This window comes from Mesoplodon mirus, assembly GCF_964341445.2.
Source record: "Mesoplodon mirus genome assembly, chromosome: 10".
Taxonomy (NCBI): domain Eukaryota; kingdom Metazoa; phylum Chordata; class Mammalia; order Artiodactyla; family Ziphiidae; genus Mesoplodon; species Mesoplodon mirus.
This window is the reverse complement of record NC_138986.1, coordinates 39,866,919-39,875,705: the sequence shown is the minus strand read 5'-3', so window position 1 is coordinate 39,875,705 and position 8,787 is coordinate 39,866,919.

The window sequence follows — 8,787 nt, the reverse complement described above, 5'->3', positions numbered from 1 at the left end:
GATCAAATCTTTAACCAGTGTTTTGCTGTTGAAACTCTAGAAGCAAATATATACTATTAAATGTTACTTAATTGACTTCCTCCTTTGCCATTTCTACAAGAACAGTACCTTTAATGTGTTACTTCTATTAGGTTTAAACTTTACAATTCTCTTATATATCACAAACTGGTAACTATATCACACACTTAGCATTAGTTACTCATATAGGAACTATGCCTATTCTTCTTGCCCCACCATTGTTAATTACCAAGATGATCTCATTTCATTCTGCTGTTCAACATGAATTACTGGGTGAAGCCTAGTATGCTATTTCAGAACACATCCTGTGGTCTGATTCTAATCTCTTGACTTCTCTGGACATTTCATATCATATTTCTCATCATTTATTTTCCAAAGTTAGGAAACTGAGATTTTAATTTTTCTTTTTAAACATATTAATGTTTAATAAGCATCATGATCAAAAACATAATATAATTGTTTTCTCTTTTATATTTCCGACTCTCAATATACCTGTCAGCTTGGATTCCTTTTTTTTTTTTCCTTAACTATTTTCCCTCTCCTAGTATACTATAGTTTTACTATCTTTCTTTCTTTTTTTTGCCTTTTCTTCTGAGCCATCTCCAATATTCAACATAAAGAATGTCATTCTGGTTGCTGAAGACGCAATTTACTGTTCTTTGATACATAAAGACAGGTTAGCTCTCTATAAATTAAGGGATTTAATTGAGGATAAGCATTCTCCTTGTATCTTTGAATTTTCAGTGCTTTGCACACTACTTAAAACAAAGTAGGACCCAATGGTAAATATTTTCACTCATGAATAAAACCCTTCATTTTCTCACATCAATGTAAGAAAGAAACATTGACAAAGCTATATATTTTACTTCCTAGCCATATCTGAAATGTGTAATTATGGGGCTTGAATGGTGTTAAAAAGTAGACAGTTACATATGAATGAGCCCCACAGCTAAATATGCCTATATTTAAATTTTTTTCTGCTCTTACATCTAACAAAAAATAGTATGGGTGTATAGTCCTGTGATGATGAAGTCTATAAAACCCCATTGAAAGACTGAAAATTTTGCCATTTTATATTTCTCGTTGTGTTTGTGCATTCACCTTTGTACTCTTTTAATGCCTCATCTCATTTTCTCCATCAAATTAAAAAAAGGTCAGAATCATTTGCCATTGAGGTGGTCCTAAAGACAATATTATTTCCATATAACGTAGAGCATAGTGTGCTATGAAAGAGATTTTCATGGAAAAAGAATTTTTTCTCATCTGCCTTTTCCTTCTGCCATTATCTTCCCACAAACCAAAATTGTAATAGTTACTGGTAGTATTTTTTAATTTTTTGCTCTGTGCCAAGTACTGTTCTGAGAATGTGTATATATTTAATTTCAAAACAACCACAATTTTTATTCTCATTTTTTTCCCAGAAAAAAAGAGGTCAAAAAGCTTCTTTGCTAAGCATCATACAAAGGCTTTTTTTAAATTAATTAATTAATTAATTAATTAATTAATTTATTTATTTACGTACTAACCTTTGTATGCTAGAGGCTCCATACCTCCTTAGCATATAAGGTGTATAGAACTTCTAGCATCCTTGTTAAATTATCCTCTTACTTGGGTTGCTCTAACCTGTTCCAACATTTTCTTTTCTAACTTCTATTAATTAGTATTTTTGTTATCTTTGAAAGGCATTTCTGGGCCTACTACCAGATATAAAACTACAACATAAAGTATTGTTAACATTTACTTACTTGTTGATACACTAACCATGAAATGGCAGTGCATTGACATGGCATCTTTATTCTACTGAGATGATAAATTTTTTATTTGCTTATTATGTTTCATCAGTGAGCGGTCAAACATTTATTAAATAGAGATGAAGTAGATTAAGCTTAAGTTTAGAATGCTCTTTTCTTTCTGAATAATTTTATATTATTTCCAGTAGATACCTGCATTAATGCCTTTTTAAAAATTAGTTTCAAAATAGCATCATAACTAAAATTTTATCTATGTAGCTTTGTAGAGATATGGGTAATATTTAAAGTTGCTCATATAATCTATTTTAAGAAACTAATAACCTGGATATTTTGTTTTCTGCTACATTTTTTAAACTAAATAATAGGCAGAATAAGTAGAGTCACTGCCAAATCTGAATTTTTTGCAAATTTTTATCACATCTTCTTATTGTGCTCTTTCATTTCACTTTAATTCCTTTGGTTCATTTTAATTCTATGTAATTACTAAATATAACAATGGATTATTATAATTTTTAAAGATAACAATTTAATAAACTTTAGAAGAATTTTCCTGGTCCCATGGCTAACGAATTCTCTCTCCAGGATACCATTTGTCTGGCTCGTTCTTCAGTTTTTACAACAGAATAATTTAAATTTGGAAGTTAATTGTGGGAATAAGGGTAGGAATGATGTTTACCTTTTTGCAAAGCAATGACCTATGATTAAGGAACCTAGAAAAAGCTGTTGGGGGAAATAAATGCATCTATTGAGAAAGTGTTTGCATTCATTTAAGGTTGAGGCAATCTGGTTAGTTTGCATAAAGGGAGGTTTTTATGATGAGCTAGGTACTTAATTCTTTCAGAGAGATTGCGTGTATTCAGGTGTGGTCTTGTCTACAACCTGGAAGACAGTTTCACCTCCCTGTTTTTTAAAGTCCAGTGTGTCCGGTAGATCTACATCAACCAAAGCTCTGCCAGGAATAGCTCTTCAAGGACATTATTGAAATTTGAGATTTGTTTATACTGTTCCCTCCCTCCCTCCGTGGATTAAATGATAATACGCAATTTTTGCTTTCTTCAACTTAGATCTTTAAAGGCTATATCTGTTACTCTGAGCCAATAGAAGGAGAATGTTTGGACCAGTAGCTGTGCAAACTTTTTTTGCAGTAGATAGCAGTAGGAAAAAGTGAAAGCTTTATGCTTGTAAAAACATTTACGGTCTCCTAGCAATCTGCAGTGATGCTATGCAAGTTTGACAATAGATGAATGTTTTCTAATGTCATAAAACTTTACAGTAATACGGGAAACTTACTTAACTGTTTGCCTCAGGAGTTGATGTTCTGATTCTAGAGTTTCAGAAAGCCTTGACTATAAACTAACTTTATCATAGAGTCATCAATTATTAACAGTAATATATACTTAAAGCAATAGTGCTTTTGTCCAACCTCTATATTTTTTTCAGATGGTAAAATTGATATGTTGAAGATTAAATAAACTTTTAAAGTCATATGATTATTTTAGGTATTGAACAGGGATTAAAATACTCACTATTCTCATTTAAAATCACTGCTTTTCCACTATAGCTTTGTATGTCACCTAAAATGCTTAGGGCTGAGGCTGAACTGACTGGTGGGCTGGAAAAGAAAGCAAGAACTGTAGAGTATCTGAAAAATAACTTGTATATTTGAGGCATATATGATAGGATACAACAATGCATAATCAGTACAAATGTGTGCAATCCTATGAAAATTACCTGCTTCTCAGCTGGAATTTGGGCACAGTCTGGGTGCAGCTGGCAGGTGTATGCAACTACCCAGTTTATAAACATAGAGAGTGGATTGGACCAGTGTCAAAAACTCATGCCTGTAGGATTCAGGAATCAGGAGTGGGCCAGGTGGCGACTGCGTTGAGCTAGAGGGCAAAGGATCACCTATAGAATGGGCAATGCATATTCAGCTCCAGCTGATCTAATGCAAAAACGTGAGCCCAATGTTGCCAAATCTTCCTATTAAAAAAGAAAAGATAACTGGATTTTAAAAAACAGTGTATTTACTAAATAAAACCAGCCTACATTTAGAGTTGTCAGGTCTAGAAAGTAAAAATACAGGACTTCCCGTTAAATTTGAATTTGTTTATCTGTTTACCTGTATTTTATCTGGTACACCTACCTGACTCACCTGCCTCTTTGTAAACTCTTGTTTAAGGAAACAGTAGGTATGTTGATGCTTGTGATGTGTATCCACCACTGAGGGTCAATGGTGTTCACTTAGTTATCACATATTATTTTCAAGATTTTTGGTTCAGAGATGGTTAAAGCCTTTCACACAACAGTAAATTGTTCAAATATTATATATATATATATATATATATATATATTTTTTTTTTTTTTTGCGGTATGCGGGCCTCTCACTGTTGTGGCCTACCCCGTTGTGGAGCACAGGCTCCGGATGCGCAGGCCCAGCGGCCATGGCTCACGGGCCCAGCCGCTCCGCGGCATATGGGATCCTCCCAGACCGGGGCACGAACCCGTATCCCCTGCATCGGCAGGCGGACTCCCAACCACTGCGCCACCAGGGAGGCCCCAAATATTATATTTTTAAGGTAGCAAATTTCACATTAAATATGTCAGAACAAAATATCTGAGTTTTAAAAAATTACCTAAAGAATATAGCAAAAGTGAATAAAAAGACACTTTTATTGTTAGCTTCTAGGGAAGATTAATGCTTTCAGTATAAGAAATAATTATGTGAAGATTTTCTGGGAAGAAAAAATTCCTATATATTATTACAAGCAAACACGATAATAATAGAGGCAGAATGCTCAGTCTCCTTGAAGCTTTGCCCCTGTCTGCTCATAAAACCAGATAGGCTGAGAACAAGCTACAACGCATCCACCAAAGTTATAATTAACATTAGCTTGAGAAAGAGTCGTGGATCCACTTCATGTCGAATTCCGTTTGATCTTAATTGAAAGGAGGCGCGGAGTTACAGGAAACAGACCCTCGCATTAAAAAGGCCATGGTAATATGTTTAGAATTTCCCAAGAAACAGAAAAAGGTCTTGAGAGCACAGACGCTTGGAAGCGGAGAAGTTAAGCCTTTAACACCTCACAGCAACAAAACTCATCTGTCAGGCTTTGAAGGCCTTGGCTCTGGGATTTATTTTCTTCTAATCTAAGATAGGCCCAGAAACTTAATTTTGCTTCTGAAGCGAGTAATTCTCCCCAACACTTCCTCAGTTTGTTTTTGATTACCTTCTAATGCTTAGCTACCTCTCACAGGGTACCCATCTAGGACCTTTTCTGAATAGAATAGCTTTTCCAGAGAAAGTGCTAAAATAGAAACAGACTGAATAAAGCAATTTTTAAAAAAGTAATTAATTAATTAAATTACGGCTGCTTTTGGGTCTTCATCGCTGTGCGCAGGCTTTCTCTAGTTGAGGCGAGCGGGGGCTACTCTTCGTTGTGGTGCACAGGCTTCTCATTGCGGTGGCTTCTCTTGTTGCGGAGCACGGGCTCTAGGCCCGCGGGTTTCAGTAGTTGTGGCTCGTGCGTGGGCTCTAGAGCACAGGCTCAGTAGCTGTGGCGCACGGGATTAGTTGCTCTGCGGCATGTGGGATATTCCCGGACCAGGGCTCGAACAGGTGTCCCCTGAATTGGCAGACATATTCTTAACCACTGCGTTGCCAGGGAAGTCCCTGAATAAAGCAGTTTTAAAGACAATCAACTCATCAAATGTTTACATTTCCCAAGCAAGAGGCATCCTTCTAGGTCTGGGTTCCTGCTTTCAAGGAACATAAAATTTGAAGGAAGAGATGGAGACACAACAGTAGACACATAGAAAGGAACACAGGACGAACCTCTTCATTCTTTCAGAGGAGAGGGGTGATATTCACTGAAGTTGATTTTTGACTGGGATTTTAGTGGGATCTCAGTTTCCCAACCATGGATTGAACCTGGGTTACAGCAGTGAGAGCTCCGAATCCTAACCACTAGTCCACCAGAGAACTCCCCTTGACAGGGGTTTTGAATACTGGATAGGAGTTTGCTAGACCTATAAGGGAAGGAAAGTCCTTGTAGCAGAGTGACACACTTGAGCAAGAGAATAAAATTGTGTGGTGTGCGAGATGTGTGAGGACTAGTAAGCAGTTTTGAATCGTGCATAGACAATATTATTGAAAAGAGAGGGGAAGAGGCATGCAGTCTGGAGACAGGTGGCAAAGGTCATTTCATTTGCTTGCAAGTACGTTTAGACTTTCTTCTGAGCACTGGAGAGCAAGAGATGATTAGATAGATTGTGTTTTAGAAAAAGACTTGGCCACAGAGCATAGATTGGCATGAGAGAGGGGAGGCAGAGGGGCTGTGGTTATAAAGCAAGTTAGAAATTTAAGGTGTGAACTGGGGCTGGGAAGTGGGGATTAAAAAGTTAGGAGCAGTGAGCTGGTGACAGAGAAGTTTCAGCATGAGAATGAGCCTGGAAATAAAATAAGAAAGAGGAAGGGATCCTTCTAAACCAACTGCAGCCTAGGGCTGGTCTATAGGCTAAATCTGCCTCAGTCAGAGGTTTATAAATTAGGAGCATTTTTTTGGAGGAGGGAGTGTGGTTCAACAAAGTGTTTTTCTTTTATTCTTCTGATTCTAGGTAACTTTTATTTAGAAAAAAAATTGCACAAGGACACAATTGTTTAAGGATACCCACACCTACGCCATATTGCTGTTAATTGATAATTAACAATTATCAATTGTTAATTTTTCTACATTTATTTTTCACTTTTTTTCTTTCTCCCCCCCTTTTTTTCCCTGAGTCAACTGAAAGCAAGTTTCAAGCATCAGGTCACTTCACTCCTAAATACTCAAGCATATATGTCCTAAGAAAAGGGATATTCTCCTAGAAAAATCTCCATATCATTATCAAACTCCAGAAGTTTAATATGATACAATAACATTAGCTTCTCTACCATCCATATTCACATTTCCCAGTTGCCCCAACAATGTTTTATGTGTGTGTGTGCGTGTGTGTATGTTTTAAATCCAAGATCCATTTAATAATCACATATTGCATTTAGTTGTCATGTCTCTTTAGTCTTCTTTTCTGTAAAACAGGGTCCCACCTTTGTTTGTCTTTTGTGACATTTTGTGGCATTTATGATGAGTTCAGTTCAGTTGTTTTGGAGAATGTCCCTTAATTTTGATTTGCTTGATTGTTTCCTCATGATTAGATTCAGGTTAAAACTTTTGGGGACTGTAGTGTACAGACTTCCCACTGGATTTTAGCAGGGGCACATAAGTCAGTTTCTCTTATTGTTATTGGTGCTGTGAAGTTTGAGCACTTGCTCAAAGAGGTCTGCACTCGACTTCTCCGTTGTGAAGATGTCTTCTCCCTTTTGTAATTAGTAAGTTCTCTGCGGGAGGATGCTTTTTAAAAAAAATATGTACTTATATATTTATTTATTTGGCTGCTTCGGGTCTTAGTTGCGGCATGTGGGATCTACTTCCCTGACCAGGGATTGAACCCAGGCCCCATGCACTGGGAGTGTGGAGTTTTAGCCACTGGACCACCAGGGAAGTCCTGGGTGATGCTTTAACATGTCTACACTACTCCTTAACAACCTTTCACCTAATGCTTTTCACACATACTGGTGATCCTTAACTGGCTGCGTAACGTTAGACAAATTAGGAAATTGCTCACAAAAATCTGGATTCCCAGATTCTTGTTAAAAATTGCAAGATGTGGCAGAACTGGACTCATATTCCTGAGCTGCAGTAATTGTTAGGAATGGATCAGTGATTGTCTCCTAAAAATGTGACCAAGAAAACTGTGGTTTTCAGTTTGCCACAGTTTCTACCTTTCCCAGTTGTTTACCCCTGTCCTATTTCACTCACTTAGGGATTCTGTTTCTCCTCTATAACCATTTGAGATTTCTGTCCTTGTACTATGGTTTCTAATTTAGGGATCTGCATGGTTGGTGATGATGAGGGATATGGAAGCCTGGAGAAGGAGCCTAGGGAAAAATATTGACCGCTTTGGTTTTAGATGTTTCTTGAGTTGGTAATCGTTTCAGAAAGGCAGAAGAGACATCTGAACTGGAGGTAAGCTTTTGAATTCTAAGGTGCTAGTTGAATGCATGGATGCAATCACTCCTTCAACATATTGTATATTACTATAATAATGTTACCATATGATATGATCATTTACTACAATCCATGTTCCTTACTAGTCAATCATCCATCTTTTACCCTCTGCACTTGGTGCATATTAAACACTCAATAAACTTTACTGAATGAATGAATAAATGAATGATTCATATGAATGAAGCCACTTATTGTCAAGAGACATTTAAAGAGGGACCGATTCATAAGCCAGATAACATAACTCAAAGGATTGAGAAGTGAGGGGAAGGTTGACATGATCTGTAGATTCTGTGGGAAGTGTGATATGGTGGAATGAGCTGCCTCTGTTCCAGGTAGCCCATGGTGAGAGAGATGCCATCAGGGGAGAAACATTTCAGTAAAGGCAGGAAGGTGGCCAGAAGGATCTATGAATGAGACGCCAGTGAATGGACATTAGCAGTGAGGTGAGGGGGCAAGAAATGATATCGTGATGTCAGGTTGCTTTGGTGACAGGGAAAAACAGAACATTTGGATTTAGCAAACTCTTATAGGACCCGAGATCGATAGACCCTTTCTGTTCATTTCAGGTGTCACTGAGTACCTGCTTCAAGAGGGACAAGGCTGTGAGTGGTACTGGGGCTATGGAGATAAATAAGATGTAGAGTTGCCCTTAGGGAATTCAGATTCTAAAAGAGATCAAGAGGTAAATAATGATGAACAATTTGGTGCCAAAATGTGCAATAAGAAATATATGTACAAAATGTAGCTCAGTAATTAACTTCATACCATCTCGGGAAGGGGCTTGTTGTAGAGAGGATAAGAGCATCCTTTGGAATCAGATAGCAGTAGGCTCAAATCTTAAGTATCACCTCTTACTGGCTGCAGATGTGACATCCCTAAGCCTTAGTTTCTTGATCTATAAAGTGTGAATG